Source organism: Lepidochelys kempii, chromosome 10 (genome assembly GCF_965140265.1).
Source record: "Lepidochelys kempii isolate rLepKem1 chromosome 10, rLepKem1.hap2, whole genome shotgun sequence".
Lineage (NCBI taxonomy): Eukaryota > Metazoa > Chordata > Testudines > Cheloniidae > Lepidochelys > Lepidochelys kempii.
In genome coordinates, this window is record NC_133265.1 from 53,453,720 (window position 1) to 53,474,420 (window position 20,701).

Sequence of the window (20,701 nt, forward strand, 5' to 3'; positions counted from 1 at the left end):
GAGTGTAAAGAGAATAAACCAAAGTCATAAATAGGTGACTTACTTATGGAGAAACATCCCCCTTTTTGAAGTAAGTAGAGCAACTGCCCAAGTAGTGTTAGCTTGATCCTTGTTCTTGTTTGTTTGTGTGACTGTGATTTGCCCTCCTTATCTGCCTTAGCTTTGCCTTTGATTTATTTGAAGCTCAAAGGCTATTCCTACTGCTGCGAAGATTCCCCCCTGTTGGGCAGCTGTAGCAGATTCTTGGTGCTGTTTGTTTAGTAGATTATGTACGTGGCTATACAATATGTAAAGAAAATCTTTTGAGAATTGTCTTTTGCTGACACCTTTCTTGAGCTTCAATCGTTCTTTTTTCCAGAGGCTTATTTCCCAGTGTCTCCTAAAAAAGTTCTTTCTTCCACAAGATAATTTCCCCATAGGGTAAGCCTGGATGATTCCTGCTGTTAATAGTAAACACTGCCACTGCTCAAGGGCTGAGAACTTCTAAATTCTAAATGTTTGTTAGGTATGCTAAACATCAGGTTCAGCATGGCAGTCGTATGAGTTCTCATTTTGGGATGAGAACAGTACATAACAAATATCACTAGGTGGCATAACCATCCTGGTGTACCATCCGTGTTAAACCGCACTTGTAACAATTGTTTGTATCTTTGACTGTAGTCTGAAATAATTTCTGTTCAAAAGACAGTATATTCTGGTCCTTTATAAAACTCTCTTAACAGAGAATCACTGGACTGACTCTACAATGGAAAAAAGCAAGTAGGCGAGTGTATGCAGTCATACAAAAGTTAGAGCTAGCCTTTTGAACTCAACATATTTCTGTTAATACATCACAAGCTAATACAGAGAACAGTGCTGAGGAATTAATATTTTTCTTTCCTTTTCTTGCATGCTTGAAAAAGCATTCTCCAACGATTTATTGAAAGAGTCTTTCTACCAAAAGTGAGGTTTATTCTTTCTTTAAAATTATTAGGGAAAGTCTTGTACATTTCAAGCTGGCTATGACATACACATTCACTAGAGTGAATCAGCACATAAACTCATAGAGGGAAGCACTTAAAGTTTTAAGCACATACATAAAGTGCTTTGAGCACCAAAAAGATGCTTAAGTTCATCCCCCAAGTTAAATCATCAGCTGAACTGTTTTCTTAGATCAGGGCCTTAGTGAAAATTTATTTATAATGGAAATAGTATTGAAAAATTTCTCCATGTAAAGATAAGGCATGGTTTCTGTATTGATTCTGTCAGGAAATCCGCCTTTCTGAAACCTGGAGAGAGGTACAAATACAGTGTTTGATGTATGGTATGTGAAATGTGTATGGATCTAAATTACATTTACTTGATTTTTATTTAAATGTAATTTTTCAATGCTAAAATAGTGCTTTATTTAGAAATATAGATGAATAAAATAAGGTATTTCTACTGTTTAAAATACTTTCTCTGAAACGTGATACATATTGCAAATATTTTTGCACCATAGCAAGAAGATAGTTGTCTGAAAGAGTGCAACCAAATTCACTTTTCAGATATGTGCACTCATCTCCCATATTCATGAACAAGAACACAGTTTTGGCCTTGAGTTTACGATAAAGGTTTTGCAGTATTTGTTCACAAGTGAGTGACAAACTTGTGCAAATCTTGTGCAAGTCATGCAGTTTAATACATCTGTTTGTTAAGGGGGCACATTAAAGATAAAACTGAAATATTTTAAACAAATCAACCTTCCAATACATGATATTATGGACACTGAAAGAATTTTAAAAGCTTACTTTTCACCCTTTGAAGTTGATTTTTTTTTTCACCTGGAGAGCAACAATAGGGTGGGCCAGCTTCATTTTAATCAGTTTCACATTTTGTTTTTGTGCTCTTTACAATTCTTGTGAGTTTGGGTTGTAACACTGTTGTCATGTGACATGAAAAGTTTTACCATCCTGATGCTATCAACTGAATAAAACTATTCCCAGAATCTGATTGGCTAATTATGAGGAAGTGGTGGAACCTGTATTGGTGGAGGTGAAGGGGTGGGATTGCAAGCTCAGTTCAGCCCATGTGTGAAGGTACATGATGGAGAGAGAAAAACCTCTTCTTCATAGTTTAAGGTTGCAGCCATAGTCCCATTATAAGGCTGAACTGATTCCCCCTTGTAACTCTGAAAAGAGGGGAAAGAAATGCTCAGATTTTCAAATACGGAGTGTTCAAGGCTCATTGACAACTGGAACATTTTCTGAATGTCTTCATTAAATTTGAGCAAATGCTTCTTGATTTCCTTTTTGAAATATTTGCAGTGTCTGATGTTTCTTTGTATTCCTCAATCTGCCAAACAAAATCAATTCACACGAGGAAATAGAACTTCAGTCACATACTTAAATTTAAGCACGTGCGTAAGTGCTTTGCTGGAGTGGGTTGAGTCCATGGGTAGCTTTCAACACTGGATGATGCAAAAGGCCATTTTTTAGGGTTGTGATAGTAAGATATTGAAGAGATTGCCATTATTTGAAAACTAGACATGATTCTCAGTCCACTGTAATAAGAAAGGGGGAAAATTGGTGATGGAGAATATTTTTATCATGGAGTTCAGATCCCATTTCAAAAGTGAAAGAAAATTTCAGGATCAGATAAAATGACTCTTCCTTTCAGCATGCTTCATCAAAGTGCTCCTTTGGCTTGGCATTCTCTAGATTGGTAACAGGACCAGAGATGAAAACTTACATAGGAATCATCTGACAGCTCGACACACAGTCCTGCTATACAATGTAGTAGATACATATCTTATCCAATAGAGCATGTGAAAGTTGTTTCCAATCACAACTGTAATATCCTAATTCTCACTGTTCTTTGTTTAGTGCTTTCCGATCTACAGATGGGAAAGCAGTAGATAAGTGCAGGTCATTATTAGTAGTCTTTTTTTTTTCCTTCCCAGTGATGTAACCAACACTCGGGGAAGTTCAGGGACTTGGTGAGGAGGCATTGCACCCTAATGAGCTAGGCATGGGCTATGGAATTAAGAAACTGTGCATTCTAGTCTTGCGTCTGAGATTTAGACCCTGACCATAGAAATATTTGTTTGTGCTTATCTTTATGCAAGTCAATGGGATTACTAGTGTGCGTGAAGTTAAACATATGTGTCTTTTCAGGATTGGGATGTTAATTCGCTGAGACTTTTTACCAGTCTTTGGAAAGAAGAGAGCCTCCGCTTTCCATGTGTGAGTGGCTAGCACCTGCATATTCACAGTGGAGCTGTCTTGGCAGGTGCACTCTGCTCTGGGAGCCATCATTAGTTCGGGCGGCACCAGTCACTGCTTTATTTATTTATTTTTTATAATCCACTGGCACATTCTGTCCAATTTATTAAAAATTTTAGAACAGTGTCTTCACTGACTGATATAAAAGAAAAAAAGATGTGATTAAAGAAAAAAATCTGAAAGAAAACAGGGAAATCCCAAAATGGAAAAACTGGTTTTTAAATATATCAGTATTGCTCGGGGACAGTGAAGAATTTATCTATCACATCCTTTACAAAACCCAAGCACTCAAAAGGAAATGAATAGTTAAGACTATTATAAATCCTACACTGCCCACAGACTAAAGAACTTAGTCTTCCCAAGTCTACCAAATTGAAAACTATTTTTTCCAGTAATGTCAGAATCTGAACAGAACACACAACCTTTTTGAAAAAGAATTGTTATACTGCAGCTATGAGTGTGAATGTGTGTGTGTATATATATTTTAAAGACACAGACAAAAGTACTGGAAAAGACCGTAAGCTCTTCACAGTGGAGACTTTTTGTACAATGCTGAGCACAATGCGGCCCTGATCTTGGTCAAACCCTATGCGCTATTGTAATAGTTAAGATGAATAACAATAATTAATAAGGGTGATTGAACCTAAGATCGGTGATGGCAGCCACATGCTGACAAGGAAAATGAATGTTACAACAAACTTTTTGAAATAAAAGCCAGTGAACTTAACTAGCTAACTAATGAAGTTAGTTAACATCATTGGCTTTTATTCTCTAATTCTTCTTCATAACTGGGTGCTAAGCATCCAATAAAGGTGGGCGGTTCTTTACCTGTCATTGGGAATGAAGAAATATATCTAAGTTTTTGTCAAAATAGAGAGCATATGAGAGGTTTTCTGGATGGTTTTGGTTTCTTTAATCCAGATGTCTGCTTTTAAAATAGTTTCAAAGTTCTTATATTAAAGAGACATCAAAGCAAACAGATGGGAATAACATTGTCAGTAGCGAGAACATTTGTAATGAGATGCTGGACAACAGAATGTGTACTTTTGATGTCAGAATAGATTAGGGATCTGAATACATTAATGTTCTTAGAATGTATTACTAACCAACTTGGAGGTCAGGCAGAGACATTTAAGATGATCTGAGACCCATATTTGAGCTTACAATTAATATTTCTGTGTTATATTGTGTTTTTATTTCTTTGTGAGATTTACCTCCAGAGGAATACAGTTTTATACTGGCACATTGGTACAGAAGTATATTTTATGTAGATTTTGTAAATCACTTAAGAAATAAATGGAAATGTGTGAATCTAGTGACCACAAAAGGTCTTATACTGATGGCTCAGACACTGGAGATCTTTCTATCCACAACTAGTAAAGGACTGGAAGTTTAATTCATGTAACTGCACACTTTCTACACATACATATATTACTTATGAATTCTATAAGATAATTAAAATAACATTAATTATATTGGGGGCAATGGCATTAATAACTGTCTTGGGTCTGTAACAAACTTTCAGGCCATCTGGTCTTCCTAGCTAATCATTAATGTCCTGTGTCTAGAGATCTGTTTCTTAACTAAATGAGAGACGGTCCAAGTGGAAACCCCAAATCTGAACACGTCTGAATTCAGTGAGCATTAGCTCCAAATCAAATTGTCAGGTTCTGACCCATCTCTAACTAAGTCATGAATATGAAGACCAGACCCCACACTAATCGTAGATCCTAGGGCTTCTGTGGGGCTTCCCATGTAGAAGAGGTTTAGTTGTTGAAGGGGATTTTTATGGCTCATGCTGGGATTGACATCACAGCCACCCATAGTACAGAACTGAAGAAATGCTGAGCACTGCACATGCCAGCATTTCCGTCCTGTCAGGCACTCTAATTAGAAGTAGGTTGGGCTCCTTGGCTGTGATGTACAGGAGGTTTGTGCAGACAGAGCTTTGCTGAAATCAATGTGTGAAAATAAAGACATCCTTAGGGAAAATTGTTTTCAGACCAGCTCTTCCCCATGCAATATGGAGAACCCCTTACTTTGTTGTGTGTCTTCCTGCTCTCTCTGTAGTTGAATGGTCAAGCATATGTCTACAATAATAGATTTTTTTGTGTTGGTGCTTCCACTGGTGGTATATTGACCACCTAGTGGTCCTTTTTGCTATCTCATGTATGTCCCTTTTTAACATGTCTTGAAAGCTGCCTCTATCTCACCAGTGTTCTGTCCAGTTTTCCCTATCTGATCATGCAAAGTAGCTTGCCAAAGCCATGTACCAAGTCAGTGGGAGCTCAGAAATATAGACCAGGACTTCTGATTCCAGTCTCCAGTTCTAACCACAGGTCTTGTTGTCATCTCTAAGGAGGTGCAATTCTGGCAGCATGATTCCCACATTGAAGCTTAGTACCTTCCACAAACAGAATGAAAAATTACAGTGGCCTGAGGAAGAGCTCTGTTTTGGCTCAAAAGGTTGTCTCTCTCACAAACAGAAGTTGGTCCAATAAAAGACATCACCTCACTCACCTTGTCTCTCCCTCTCTCAAGGAAAATTAAGAAATGGACAGAGGAATTCATTTTGCAGTGCTCACCAGATAATTCAAGTGTTAAACACTCTTTAAAAATGATCCTGCTGGAAAAGAGAGACACTGGGATTGTCAGTTCAGTCTTGCCAGAGTGCAGTTGGAAAAAGAAGGAAAACTCCAAGTGCAACTAATCATCCCCTGTGTTTTGTTACAGCATCCCTGAGTGGGTGAGGGAAAAAGGGAGGTTATTCCAGATGAAGCAGCCTTTCTTCTTTCCTCTCTGCACTGAAGTGGTCAGGTTTAGGTGAGCCATCTGCTTCCACTTCTTACATTAAAAATTAGTGGGCCGTGCTGTGTAGCACATTGCAAAACCCAGCTGGAGGAATCCTTGGAGTGAAAATGTACAAAAGCAGTTCTGTGTTTCCAGTGATGATTCTCATTTGAGAGGTGGAATTACACACAAGCAAGTACATAAATTCAGCATTAGCACCTGTCCTGAGCCCAGTTGTTGAGCCCAGTTGTTGTTGCTTTGACTTATCACGATCCTGTGAGGTTTGCTAAAATTCAGCTAACTGTGACTCAGAGGAAAGAGTGCCAACTAGCTGTCCACAACCACCATCTCTTCATACATCCATTCACATTCTGTCATTCACCAACATTTTCTTTGTTAACCCTGAAAGTTACTTCTAGATGTCAAGCAACTCAGAGCTGTATAGGAAGACAAGACATTTTTATTTTTGTAGTGTTTCTCATGCCTCGATCTCTACCTACGAGGCACAGGCTACCAGAGTTAAGGCGCCGACCCCCGTACTCACGGTACTGTCGGACCTCTCTCCAGAGATTGCCGCGATGCAGGTCACCATGGTGCAGGTCTTCCTGACATTGATCCACTCGGGTGCAGGATTGTTCATGGTCACGGCATCGGTCTCCAGCTCCCCGGTACTGCTCTTCAGGCAGGCACCGATCCTTGCCCTCTCCTTACCGGTCACCGAGGAGGGTCAGTCGGCAGACTCAGGCCTCTACAGCTCCACCCTGGTCGCCGGAAGGGCCATGGTCTGAGTCGGAGGAGGAGTTCAGCCCCTCACCAAGGAAAGGTGAGGCTGTGTGTGGCTTCTGCGGGGCGGCGTGGCAGCAGAGACAGTTGCCTGCTTAGTGTCAGTACTGGAACCCATGGGGTGTACCTGTTATGCTGGTCCTGTACTCCCACCGTTCCTCCCTGGCCACATTGGACAAGCCACTGCCGGCCCTGGAATTGGAGCACGGTGCTGAATCTAACATGGGGGCAACACAGCAGGCTCCAGCGCCCAAGGAGCCATTCCCAGACAAGGAGGGGAAGCTGCACCTCCCCCTGCAGTGCTGTCATCATTGTCCTCTCTGGACGAAATGGTGGCGGGTCCATCCCAAACGAGCAACACCTCCCTCCCCCCCACACCCGGCAACTTCAAGGAGCACCAGGCCCTCCTCAAAAGGGTGGCTGCCAATCTGAAGTTGGAGGTAAAGGAGCTAGCAAAGGAGTCCGACGACTGCTTTAACGTTACATCCTCCAGTATCCCAGCCCAGGTTGTGCTGCCCTTCCACCCAGGGGTTCTTAAAATTGATAAATCAGTATGACAGACCCCCCGCTTCCATTCTGCCTAGCTCTGAGAAGGCAGGAGAGAAGTACTATGTCCCCGCAAAGGGATTTGAATACCTACATACTCACCCTCCAGCAGGGTCCTTGGTCATATCTGCTGTCAACGAGAGGGGCAGGCAGGGCAAGCCTAGTGGCACACCAAAAAAATAAAGATGCCACGAGGCTGGACTTGTTCGGCAGGAAAAAAATTTCAACAGCCAGCCTGCAATTCGGGTGTCTAGGCAGGTACATCTTCAACCTGTGGGACTCCTAAACAAGTTAAAGGATGCCCTTCCACAGGACCACGTTGGTGGAGGAAGGCAGAGCAGTAGCAAGAGGCGCCCTCTAGATGGCCTGGGAAGCGGTTCACATATTGGTCCTCAGATAAAGGTATTCGGCCCGAGCGGGCCTTGTTGCAGTTGATCCTGGACTACCTTCTGCATCTCAAGCTCCAGGGCCTGTCCCTTTCATCTATTAAGGTCCATTTGGCTGCTATTTCGGCCTTCCATCTGCTGCCTGAGGGCAGGTCGGTTTTCGCCCAAGACATGACTGCCAGGTTCATCAAGGGCCTCGAGATCCTCTACCCACACTTCAGGGACCCTATCCCTCCGTGGACCTGAATCTTGTGTTGTCCTGAGTTATGGGACACCCCCACCCTGCCTTTGAGCCTCTGGCTTCCTGCTCTCTCCTCCTCCTTTCCTGGAAGATCACATTTTTGGTCTCAGTAACTTCAACCAGCAGGGTCTCTGAAATTAGGGCACTTACCTCAGAACAGTCTTTTACAAGGACAAGGTCTAGCTGTGGCCACACCTGGGCTTCCTGCCAAGGTGGTCTCACAGTTTCGTACTGGGCAAGACATTTATTTACCTGTCTTTTTTCCAAAGCTGCACAAGTTGGAGGAGGAGCGTCAGCTGCATTCCCTAGATGTCTGAAGGGCACTCGACATTCCACAAGTTGATGTAGTTGTTCATTGTGCTGGCCGACAGGATGAAAGGTCATCCAGTGTCCACTCAAAGTATTTCTTCTTGAATCACTGCCTGCATTCACTGCTATGGTCAGGCAAAGGTGCCACCTTGGGCGATCGTAACTGCCCATTCAACCAGGGCGCAAGCCTCTTCGTCAGCTTTCCTAGCCCAAGTGCCAATCCAGGACATCTGTAGGGCAGCCAGCTGGTCATCCATCCACATCCCATTATGCGCTTTTCCAGCAGGCCTGGGACAATGCTGGCTTTAGTAGAGCAGTGTTACAAGCTGCAAGACTGTGAACTCCGAGCCCACCTCTGAGGATACTGCTTGCAAGTCACCTAGAATGGAACCAACATGAGCAAGCACTCGAAGAAGAAAAAATGGTTACCTACCTTTTTCGTAACTGTTGTTCTTTGAGGTATGTTGCTCATGTCCATTCCATTACCCGCCCTTCTGCCCCTCTGTTGGAGTTGCCGGCGAGAGGGAGCTGAGAGGGTGTAGGGCCGGCGGCGCCTGATATACTGATGCGTGAGCACGTCACTCAAGGTGGTGCCACAGCCAACCCTATGGATACCGCTAAGGCAAAAATCTCCAACAACTGTGCACTTGGGAGTGCAAACACCTGGAATGGATTGGACATGAGCAACACATCTCAAAGAACAACAGTTACAAAAAAGGTAGGTAACTGTTTTTTCTCTTCTAGCTCACAACTGTTGCCTATCACGTTGGTGTGTGAGCGCTGAGAGACACCTAGAAGGTTTACTCTGTACCAGTGAGCTCACTTTATTTCCCCTCTTAGTTTGTTAACCAGAATTATGAAAAATGTCTTCTAGCCATCAGGCCTTCAGTGTGTGCAAATAAAACCAAATCATGTTTTGAGCATGTGTGATCTTCACTAAGTGAAATCTTTCTGTGGGGTATCTTTGAAACCCTTCATTCAGAATCCCTTTTAAAATCTATCAGGGCAGTGGAGGGGAAATAGAAAATATTTAACAACTAATTCAATAAACAGGTCATAAAAAAGTTACGTGAGGCAGAACAGAAGGGAGGAAAAACAGTAATGGCACTGTTATATGACTCCATCCCCAATTACTGAACTATCACCATCTCTTCCAGACAGTGAGAGAGAGAGAAATTAATTTCTTGTGGCTGACCAATTACACACTTACTTTTGTACAAAAGAAGTTTTGAGAAATAAATTATCTGTGATTGCTAGCAGCACTTCCTTTCTTCTCTCTCACTGCAGCAAAGCTTGATAGCTGTTGGCATCTATATCTCGGTTGATTTGATCAGAAACCATCTGAAAATGACCACCCTTACCCTGAAGCCTAAAAATAAAGAACTTCTCAAAAGCATCTTTAAAATTTTCAGTTGAAACACAGATTGTCTGGCTTCGATATTGGAAAACAGTCTGTTGGTGATAGGGATGCTCTTATATTGGCATTTCTGTTTCAACATAAAGGGTCCTCAGCCTGGCTTCTAAAATTGTGTCCATCATATTTCATGTGAATAATTCTGGATTTGTGTTTGCAAAACACCTCTGTGTATGCAGATTGGGAGATTTGGGGTCTAGATACCTACGTAGTGCATTGAACACAGGACTGGGCGTCCAGAGACTGAGTTTTGTTTCTAGCTCAGTCACTAGCTTTTTGAGCCCCTGTATAAGTCATTTAACTTCTTTGTGCTTCAGCTACCTTGTTTATAATATGAGGATAATAATACTTTACCCAGCCTTGTAATGTGTTTTGAGACTTGCGCAGTTTTGGGTTGGCACTTAAAGCTGCAAGTCTACTGCTAATATTCACATCTTGCATATTTGAAAATCACACTTTCTAACACTAAAGAACTTTTTCAGTTGTTCTGTTGATGGCTAAATCTCTGCTCGCACTAACCAGTGCCTTTGGATAGACAGCGTTCAAGTTTGTGCTTTTAGGTAGTTTTCTTGCAAGCACTGGGAGTGAAACAGAGGCAGAAAAACTCACCATAAAAAGTAAATGACTCCACATACTTTATGAACCTCTTCCAGCTCATCAGCATTGTTGTTTAGAGATGAGCCCATGCTGCAGAATTTGGATCCAGATCTAAACATTTCCAGTGTTTGGGCTTTTGATTCTGGGTTCCTGGTTTGAGCTCAGAAAGAATGTATTAATATAGAATTAGGATAATTTAGGTTAAAATAAGGGTATCATGCCAAGTGAGGAAGAATAAGAAGGTATTTAAGGATGATAATGCCTGCCTAGAAAATACAATTTGAGGTTATATACTTTAAACTTCTGATACTGAGTCCAGAGAGGCTGAGCAGTATAGATGGATAGGAAAGACCATATCTTAAGAGATGTTACGCAGAAAAAATCTGCAAGATTTAAACATAGGCTAGATGTGAGGACCTGGAGGGAGGTCTGAGTTGACGATGACACCCAGGTTACAGGTCTCAGTGGCAAGAAGGATGGTAGTGGTGGTCATAGTGATCAAGAAAGAAGGTAGCAGAGAGGAACCAAGATGAAAAACCAAGTTCAGCTGGATATCCACTGGGAGATGTCAGAGACAGAAGCTGGGATTTTACCTTGATCAGAGGAGACAGGTTTGGAGTACACAGGTAGATGTGTGAGTCATCAGTGTAGAGATGGTCGTTGCACTTGTGTTTGTGGATGAGGCATGGAAGTCAGAGAAGACAAAATGTCAAGTGAAGGAGCATGGTCGACGGAGTCATAGGCAGCTGACTGGTCAAGGGGATGAGGATGGAGTACTGGTTCTGAGCTTTTGGCCAGAAAGAGGTTATTAGAGACTTTGGTGAGAGTGATTTCAGTGGAGTGCAAGGTGTGGACAGGGTCTAGGAGGAAATTGGAAGAGAGGAACTCCAGAGTATGAGTTTAAACAGAGTGTTGAATGACCGTAGAAATGACAGGGAGAAGGGAAAAGGGGTGGTAGTTGGAGAGGCAGCGGTGGGTTTTTTAAGATGGGAAGGACTAAAACATGCTTGTATAGTGAGGTGAAAGAGCCAGAGAAGAGAGAATGGGATGGTAAGGAGAAGAGTAAGGGAAAGAATGAGATTTGGCACAAGGGAGATTAGGAGATAGGATGGGATGGAGTCACTGGAGCAAAATAAGGGGTTAGAAGAACAGAGAATAAACTACTGCAGTCTGTGATGGGGGAGAAGAGAAGGTGATGCAAGGGGAAGGTCATGTCATATTTTGCCAATTTTCTCTTGGAAGAAATGAGCAAGATTCTGTGCAGAGAGAGAAGTGGAGATACGAGGAGGGAAGGGTTTGAGTGAATCAAAGGTGGCAAAACGGTGGAGGGATTGTGGGCACAGGATTCAGTTAAGTTAGAGAAGTAGAGTTCTTTATCTAGGAAGATGGCAGACTTGAAAGAAAAAAACACAAATTTATAGTGGAGGAAGTCAGCCTGGTCATGGGATTTCTGCTGAAGATGCTCCACAGTGGGAGAGCATGAGTGGAGGAAACAGATTTCGGGGGTTAACCAGGGCAGGGATTGGCAGGGTTGACCTTGTAATGGGAGCGAGGGGCAAAAGTGTCAAACATGGAGGAGATTGGCAACAACCATATCGGTGGAAGAAAGTAAGAAGGAACAGGGATGACAAGGCTGAGAGCAGACAAGAAGTCATCAGTGCTGCCACAATTAATTTACCTGTCCCTTTTATGATGGGGAGGAAAGAAAACCCAAAGATTCTTTGCTCACTTGCCAAAAATGACTCTCCCTAAGAGCGGGCTAGTGGAATTCAGCAAGGTTTCCCGAACCTTAAAAGCTGTGATATTATATGTTATATTTGTGCATGTGCATAGTTTCTAAAGTTTTTAGTTTGTAATAAGTGGCAGTGCCAGGATCTAGGAGTTCTATTCATTCTTAGGTGTTAGTAACTGCTGTTGTGGCTCCTCACTCCAGATTCTTTATCTTCACTCTTTTACACTGCCCACAGGGAAACAATGTGAATGCTGCACCTTTAAATCTCAGACCCGCAAGAGAAGTCGATGTTTCTAGATGTCAAAATGTTCTCTTCTGACCTGACCATTCCATGGAAGAAGTTTGTTGAAAGTGTGATTGACTGACTGACTGACGTAATGACTGATTGGCTGATAACAGCTGCTGACAGTGATTGATTGAGTGCAAAATTATCTGTTCTCGTTACTCTTGAAATTGAATTCAGATTGATTCTATCATAGCGTTACCATGGAGATGGCAACCTGCTGTAGCAGGTGACTGTAGCTGGATTGTGCACTGTGATCGATACCTACTTCCTGTGCTGGTCTGGAGATGTTATTAAAAATTGGTTAGGTGAGAAAAAAGATACTTATTATTTTTAAGTTTGTTCTGCTTTTTTCTTTAATGCCAAGCATTTAAAATGTAGAGTTTCACAAAGTTTGATTTGTGACTAAAAAGTCTGAGTAGAATTTAAAAGTGTTGAAATGAAGAGAGCATACAGAAATTTAATAGGCTAATTTAGTATTTAGTCAAAAAGTCAATAGGGTTTAATACAAAGGATGTCATCTGCTATATATGTTTTTAATCTTCTATGATTCTGTCAATGTTAAATTCAATAGGATGTTTAAAACAATGTAGGTTATCATTTTTAATCAATTCTATTGGACTTTTCCATGAGTGTAAGTGACCTGCTAGAAGTCAAGATGTCTAATTTTTAGTTAAGGGATATTTATATGTTAATAACATAAAATGATCAAGTTACGGTAATATATTTGAACTTTTATTTACTTAACTTTCTGCCAAGGATTTCAAAGTGCTTGACAATTATTAGTTGATTATTCCTCACAACAGTTCCTGTAAAGGTGCAGGAGATTATTATACCCATCTCACAGAAGAGTAAAATGAGGCTCAAAGTTCTTGAGTGAGTTTTTCTAAGGAGTCTCCCACTCTACACATGCAGTACTCTAGTATCTAGGCAATCTTCCCTTCAATTAATAACTGCCATTTCCCCCCACCAAAAGGAATACAGCAGTAAGTGAAATTACAAGCCAGTAGAGATTTTGATATACAATTTCAATACAGTAAGGATCTTTGAGTGCTTGTTCCCCACAAGTTAACTCTGCTCACCTAAAATAAAAAAGGAAAATAAAAAGGGATGAGCATGTTTCCTCTGAGCAGCTGTCATCTGAATAAAAAAATAGCTTTTTATTAAATCTCCAGTACCTCGTCCATGGTCCCTGCAGACTTACAGTGTTGTATCAATAAGCTCAGCCTCAGAGATCAAGGAATTAAAATCCATTCGTGAAGCCGATCATCTTTTTGACAGAATACATCACATTATCTCAGTGTTTTTTCTTTACATTTTTTCTTTAAAAAGTTAGCCTTTCTGTAAAGGCATCTGGCTTGCTCAGAGCTCCCAGTCATATAACTGATAGTGTGTTAACACATTTCTTTCCTTTAAGTAGGCATTTCTGTACCCTATGACAGTTGTAGAAGAGGCTGTGGGAGTACAAGTTGCAAAACGATCTGTACGTTGATGACAGATAGACAAATAGTCTATATAAAGAAAGATCTGACCCGGATATTTGTCCAGAATGTGATCCAAGCTATATTTGAGTATCAAAATGCAAGGTTAACTTTTCTGTTTAATAACCTGTGTGCTTTCCTGCTTTGTATATGAGATCAGAAGGGGAAATAGTTAAATATAATGCAAAATGCTTTTAATTGCAAAGAATTTATTGCACTAAGTACTGATAATTATCACTATCTTCCATATATTTATATCTATATATATCAGCTCTCTATGGATGGCCATGGCATTGTGTAAAGGTGCAAAAACTTAGCCTCTGCCTTAGAAGCATACAGTCTGAAGATGTGAGTAGGTGCTCTACTATACCAAGGAAAGTGTGGGCCCCTTACTGAATGAGGGAGGCAACCTAGTGACAGAGGATGTGGAAAAAGCTAATGTACTCAATGCTTTTTTTGCCTCTGTCTTCACGAACAAGGTCAGCTCCCAGACTGCTGCGCTGGGCAACACAGCATGGGGAGTAGGTGGCCAGCCCTCTGTGGAGAAAGAAGTAGTTAGGGACTATTTAGAAAAGCTGGACGTGCACAAGTCCATGGGGCCGGATGCATTGCATCCGAGAGTGCTAAAGGAGTTGGCGGCTGTGATTGCAGAGCCATTGGCCATTATCTTTGAAAACTCATGGCGATCGGGGGAAGTCCCGGACGACTGGAAAAAGGCTAATGTAGTGCCCATCTTTAAAAAAGGGAAGAAGGAGGATCCTGGGAACTACAGGCCAGTCAGCCTCACCTCAGTCCCCGGAAAAATCATGGAGCAGGTCCTCAAGGAATCAATCCTGAAGCACTTACACGAGAGGAAAGTGATCAGGAACAGTCAGCATGGATTCACCAAGGGAAGGTCATGCCTGACTAATCTAATCGCCTTCTATGATGAGATTACTGGTTCTGTGGATGAAGGGAAAGCAGTGGATGTATTGTTTCTTGACTTTAGCAAAGCTTTTGACACGGTCTCCCACAGTATTCTTGTCAGCAAGTTAAAGAAGTATGGGCTGGATGAATGCACTATAAGGTGGGTAGAAAGTTGGCTAGATTGTCGGGCTCAGTGGGTAGTGATCAATGGCTCCATGTCTAGATGGCAGCCGGTATCAAGTGGAGTGCCCCAAGGGTCGGTCCTGGGGCCGGTTTTGTTCAATATCTTCATAAATGATCTGGAGGATGGTGTGGATTGCACTCTCAGCAAATTTGCGGATGATACTAAACTAGGAGGAGTGGTAGATACAGTGGCAGGTAGGGATAGGATACAGAAGGACCTAGACAAATTGGAGGATTGGACCAAAAGAAATCTGATGAGGTTCAATAAGGATAAGTGCAGGGTCCTGCACTTAGGACGGAAGAATCCAATGCACCGCTACAGACTAGGGACCGAATGGCTAGGCAGCAGTTCTGCGGAAAAGGACCTAGGGGTGACAGTGGACGAGAAGCTGGATATGAGTCAGCAGTGTGCCCTTGTTGCCAAGAAGGCCAATGGCATTTTGGGATGTATAAGTAGGGGCATAGCGAGCAGATCGAGGGACGCGATCGTTCCCCTCTATTTGACATTGGTGAGGCCTCATCTGGAGTACTGTGTCCAGTTTTGGGCCCCACACTACAAGAAGGATGTGGAAAAATTGGAGAGAGTCTAGCGAAGGGCAACAAAAATGATTAGGGGTCTGGAACACATGACTTATGAGGAGAGGCTGAGGGAACTGGGATTGTTTAGTCTGCAGAAGAGAAGAATGAGGGGGGATTTGATAGCTGCTTTCAACTACCCGGGAGGTGGTTCCAGAGAGGATGGTTCTAGACTATTCTCAGTGGTAGAAGAGGACAGGACAAGGAGTAATGGTCTCAAGTTGCAGTGGGGGAGGTTTAGGTTGGATATTAGGAAAAACTTTTTCACTAGGAGAGTGGTGAAACCCTGTAATGGGTTACCTAGGGAGGTGGTAGAATCTCCTTCCTTAGAAGTTTTTAAGGCCAGGCTTGACAAAGCCCTGGCTGGGATGATTTAATTGGGGATTGGTCCTGCTTTGAGCAGGAGGTTGGACTAGATGACCTCCTGAGGTCCCTTCCAACCCTGATATTCTATGATTCTACTGAACAAAGCAATAGAGAACAGTGTGTGCAAAGTAGGCTCTTGCAGCTGGAATGCTACCAGTGGGACTTCAGGAGTGTTTTCAAAGAGGAGTTAGGATACATTTATTGGAAGGTTAGTCCCAAGTACAAGGGATATACAGAGGAAGGTATGAAGTTGTGAATGGGTGAAGGAGCAACAGAGCAGTTGAAACAGAGAATGTGTGCCGTGAAAACTTGCCGAGTCATCAAGTTCTTGTAACATTTTTGGCCATAATTTCTATCACAGAAGGCCACACAAATTTCAGTTGATGACTCACGTTTCCGTCACTAAAAGATAAAACAAGATGTTGAGTGGGAGAGTCCAGAAACTTCCTTTCCCAACTAAATTAGTGCTCTTTGCTTCTTGTAGTTACTTTCTGGAGTCTAGATCCATACGTGGTGGAAGTCAGTTGGTGTCAGTAGTTCTACACTGGAGGTGTAGACTTAGTCTGGAGGTTGTTTAGTTCTGCTTCTAAAGAGATGGTCCCAAACCAAAACGGTGGGGTTGAATCCTTGGAAATTTGGAATTAGAGTTGGGGTTTAGAATCTTAACCCAGATTCAGATTTTATAGGAGTTCCTTGTCTTGCTGGGCCAAACTAAACTCCTAGCTCCAAACACCACCAGTTGTTAGAGGTTTTAACTGCAAAATTAATTTTGTTGCTTGGGCCTATCTAAGTTTTTTTTTTAATTTAATTTTATTTTTTTAACAGCCCATCTCACCATTTTGCTTGTCGCACTCTGCTCCTTGGATATAGCAATATCTCTGTCTAAAAACAGCTTCTATTTGATATGCATGTTGTTTTCTTTATAATGTTTGTAAGTACCTGTGGTGGCAATGGATAAACAGCTAGCAAGCTATCTGAAACGTGCTATATTTGCCAAGAAAATTACATTCAATCTGCCATTTGGTTCTTTGTAGCATTTTAATTAAGAAATCCACTGAAGTTATTCGAAAATCCTTTTTATTCTTTCTCAAAAAAAAAAAAAAAAGAGACATACAACATTGTCAAAATATTTGCCTACAGATTTGGAAGCTTGTAGCTACTCTGACAGACCAGAACAATGGTCATTAAATGAGAAATAAATGCAATGAAGTATGCACGCACGTTCTCTATGACAGACGGAAGTGGGGAAAAATTAGCGATTGTTAAAACAGTATTTTCAACTGTCCCAAGCTGACTTCAGATCTGGGTATTAGTTTCTGGGCTTATCTGTTATACTTTGCCTAGAAGTGAAATCTCCAGAAACAAATTTATAAGCCTGGGCTTAACTACTTTATTTTTTTCCTGACTAACTTGTTGTTCAGCACCATTATGTACAGGGCACTCTGGCATCTGAAGTTCTTATCAATGGTTGACTTCATTACAGAATATTTGCAAATCCATGCGATTAAAAAAACAGAGATGGGCCCAAACTAAACCCTAGATCTGAGCACTCTTGGGGGTTAGGGAATTTTGAATTTAGATCTGAACTACGTTTCTTTGGCACATCTTTAGTAACCACTCTATATTCTGATTACAGGGTGGATATGCAGACTTCTATATACATGGGGCTAAATTCTGCCCTAAATTACATTGCAGTAGTCTGAAGTTGGAATTTGCTGATGTTCCAGTTACTCAGCCAAGGCATGAGAAATTTAAAAAATCTGTTTTACTAAGAAAAATTGAATTATTCAATATTTTCTTCGCTGTGGGATGTGTATATGTATACATACAAACTCATGCTACACATACGCTCTCTCTCCTCTCTATCTATAGTATGTATGTGTAAGTAGACCACAGATATTGACTGGAGTGTGATAGCTGTTGCCCCTCTCGTTTAAAAAGTGACCACTAACAATATTACTTATTAGAGTGCACATTTCACATCTCTCCCTAGTATTGTTTTCCACTGAAAGTCAGGAGGACAATGAATACATATTCCGTTAAATCTTTTTGACTAAAAGTGTAAGATGTTAATGCAGTTTTGCTGATGAAACGCTACGTGGTGTTTAAAACTATGAGCCCATGCATGATGCCATAAAAAGTCAAAGTAATGCATTTAAACTGGAAATGAAATATATAGCACTCGGTATGTGCTAAATATACAGTAGTGCAATATATTGAATTATAGAAGGTTTTCATAAAGAAAAGACACTATATGGTCTGTACAAAACAATCCAGATTAAAACTGGTTTAAAAATCAGTTAACTACTATTTCTGGCTCTGTACTAGTCTGGGCAGCTCCACGCATCTTCTGGAGTGTATCAATCAATCAGTTTGCTGTACATGTGACTAACTATTTAAAGGCCCAGTTCTGCGAAATACTGAGTGTCTCCAGAGGACCTTAATGGGAACTGGGGGAGTTTGGTGCCTTGTATTTCAGGCTTTAAGTAAGTTCAGGTCTCCGTGGCTTTACTACAAGGCTTGGTTAATGTGCTGAAGTCTTCACGAATTCGGTACTTGGATATTTGTTTGAGTAATTAATTTTTATGGGGAAATAGGCAATGTATTCTAGTGGATAGCCCCATGGAATGGGCCTCTGGAGAACTTTTATTCTGCCCCCTGCTGGGCAAGTCATTTTGCCTCTCTGTGCCTTGATTTCCCCAATTATAAAATGGAGATGATTCACTTACCTCCTTGTAAAGCACTTTGAGATCTGCTAATGAAAAGAGCTAGATAAGAGCTAGATATTATTCTTAGATTATTTATTTATTTACTACAAGACTCAAGGAGACTCCTACCACTGTTTTCTTTCATTAAAACCTATCTCCAAATCCTGGTGTCGAGGAAATGGGAAGACTGTTTTATATAGCAGTCACCCAAATGCACCTGTGTTTAGAACAGGATTTACTATGTTAGGCAACAGCTGTAATGGAAGTTTATGTTCCTTCAGTTTGTTCTGGAGGGCATGGCTGAGTGCCTGTTGTAGACAATGCCATACTATGTAGTGATTTTATAAATGGTGTATGGTCTTGACTTCAAGGGCATGGGGTCCTTTGGGGAATGCAATATTTATTGTTATTCCAAGGTTTTCAAGATGCAAGACATATTAAATGCTCTTATTAGCCTGTTCTGCACGGTCAGAATTGCCAAGCTATGTGTAAGTCATAGCTAGAAGCTTCCCTCTGTGTATTTGGAGCTTTGGGTGTTGCATCTGATGCCAGTCTTTGCTTTAGATCAGGGGTGGCCAACCTGAGCCTGAGAAGGAGCCAGAATTTACTAATGTACTTGGCCAAAGAGCCACAGTAATACGTCAGCAACCCCCCTTCTGCTCCCCCACCCCTTTCCAAGCACCTCTGGCTCCCACCCACTGGCAGCCCTGCCAATCAGTGCCTCCCTCTCCCTTCCTCCCTCCCTCCCTCCCCAGACCTCCCAATCAGCTGTTTTGTGGCGTGCAGGAGGCTCTGGGATGGAGGGGGAGGAGCGTGGGCACGGCAGGCTCAGAGGAGGGGGCGGGAAGGGCTGGAGTGGGGGCAGAGCCTGTGGCAGAGCTGGGGGTTGAGCAGGGAGCACCCCCCGGCACATTGGAAAGTTGGCGCCTGTAGCTCCAGCCCCAGAGTCAGTGCCATACAAGGAGTCGCATGTTAACTTCTGAAGAGCCGCATGTGGCTCCGGAGCCACAGGTTGGCCACCCCTGCTTTAGATTATTTATCTAATCACTTAAGTTTAGAAGTGTGTGCAACAAGAGTGATGTAGTGGTGGGAGTCTGCTATAGACCACCGGACCAGGGGGATGAGGTAGATGAGGCTTTCTTCCGGCAGCTCACGGAAGCTACTAGATCGCATTCCCTGATTCTCATGGGTGACTTTAATTTTCCTGATATCTACTGGGATAGCAATACAGCGGTGCATAGACAATCCAGGAAGTTTTTGGAAAGCGTAGGGGACAATTTCCTGGCGCAAGTGCTAGAGGAGCCAACTAGGGGGGGCGCTTTTCTTGACCTGCTGCTCATAAACCGGGTAGAATTAGTGGGGGAAGCAAAAGTGGATGGGAATCTGGGAGGCAGTGACCATGAGTTGGTTGAGTTCAGGATCCTGACGCAGGGAAGAAAGGTAAGCAGCAGGATACGGACCCTGGACTTCAGGAAAGCAGACTTCGACTCCCTCAGGGAACGGATGGCCAGGATCCCCTGGGGGACTAACTTGAAGGGGAAAGGAGTCCAGGAGAGCTGGCTGTATTTCAAGGAATCCCTGTTGAGGTTACAGGGACAAACCATCCCAATGAGTCGAAAGAATAGTAAATATGGCAGGCGACCAGCTTGGCTTAATGGTGAAATCCTAGCGGATCTTAAACATAAAAAAGAATCTTACAAGAAGTGGAAGGTTGGACTTATGACCAGGGAAGAGTATAAAAATATTGCTCGGGCATGTAGGAATGAAATCAGGAGGGCCAAATCGCACCTGGAGCTGCAGCTAGCCAGAGATGTTAAGAGTAACCAGAAGGGTTTCTTCAGGTATGTTGGCAACAAGAAGAAAGCCAAGGAATGTGTGGGCCCCTTACTGAATGAGGGAGGCAACCTAGTGACAGAGGATGTGGAAAAAGCTAATGTACTCAATGCTTTTTTTGCCTCTGTTTTCACTAACAAGGTCAGCTCCCAGACTGCTACGCTGGGCATCACAAAATGGGGAAGAGATGGCCAGCCCTCTGTGGAGATAGAGGTGGTTAGGGACAATTTAGAAAAGCTGGACGTGCACAAGTCCATGGGGCCGGACGAGTTGCATCCGAGAGTGCTGAAGGAATTGGCGGCTGTGATTGCAGAGCCATTGGCCA

At 42.2% G+C, this 20,701-nt stretch overlaps 1 protein-coding gene across 3 annotated transcripts in view; it reads left to right on the forward strand.

Moving 5' to 3' along the window:
* RORA (RAR related orphan receptor A) overlaps positions 1 to 20,701 on the forward strand; it is a 552,459-nt gene that overhangs the window by 150,547 nt on the left and 381,211 nt on the right. The gene's annotated exons all lie outside the window — the stretch shown is intronic.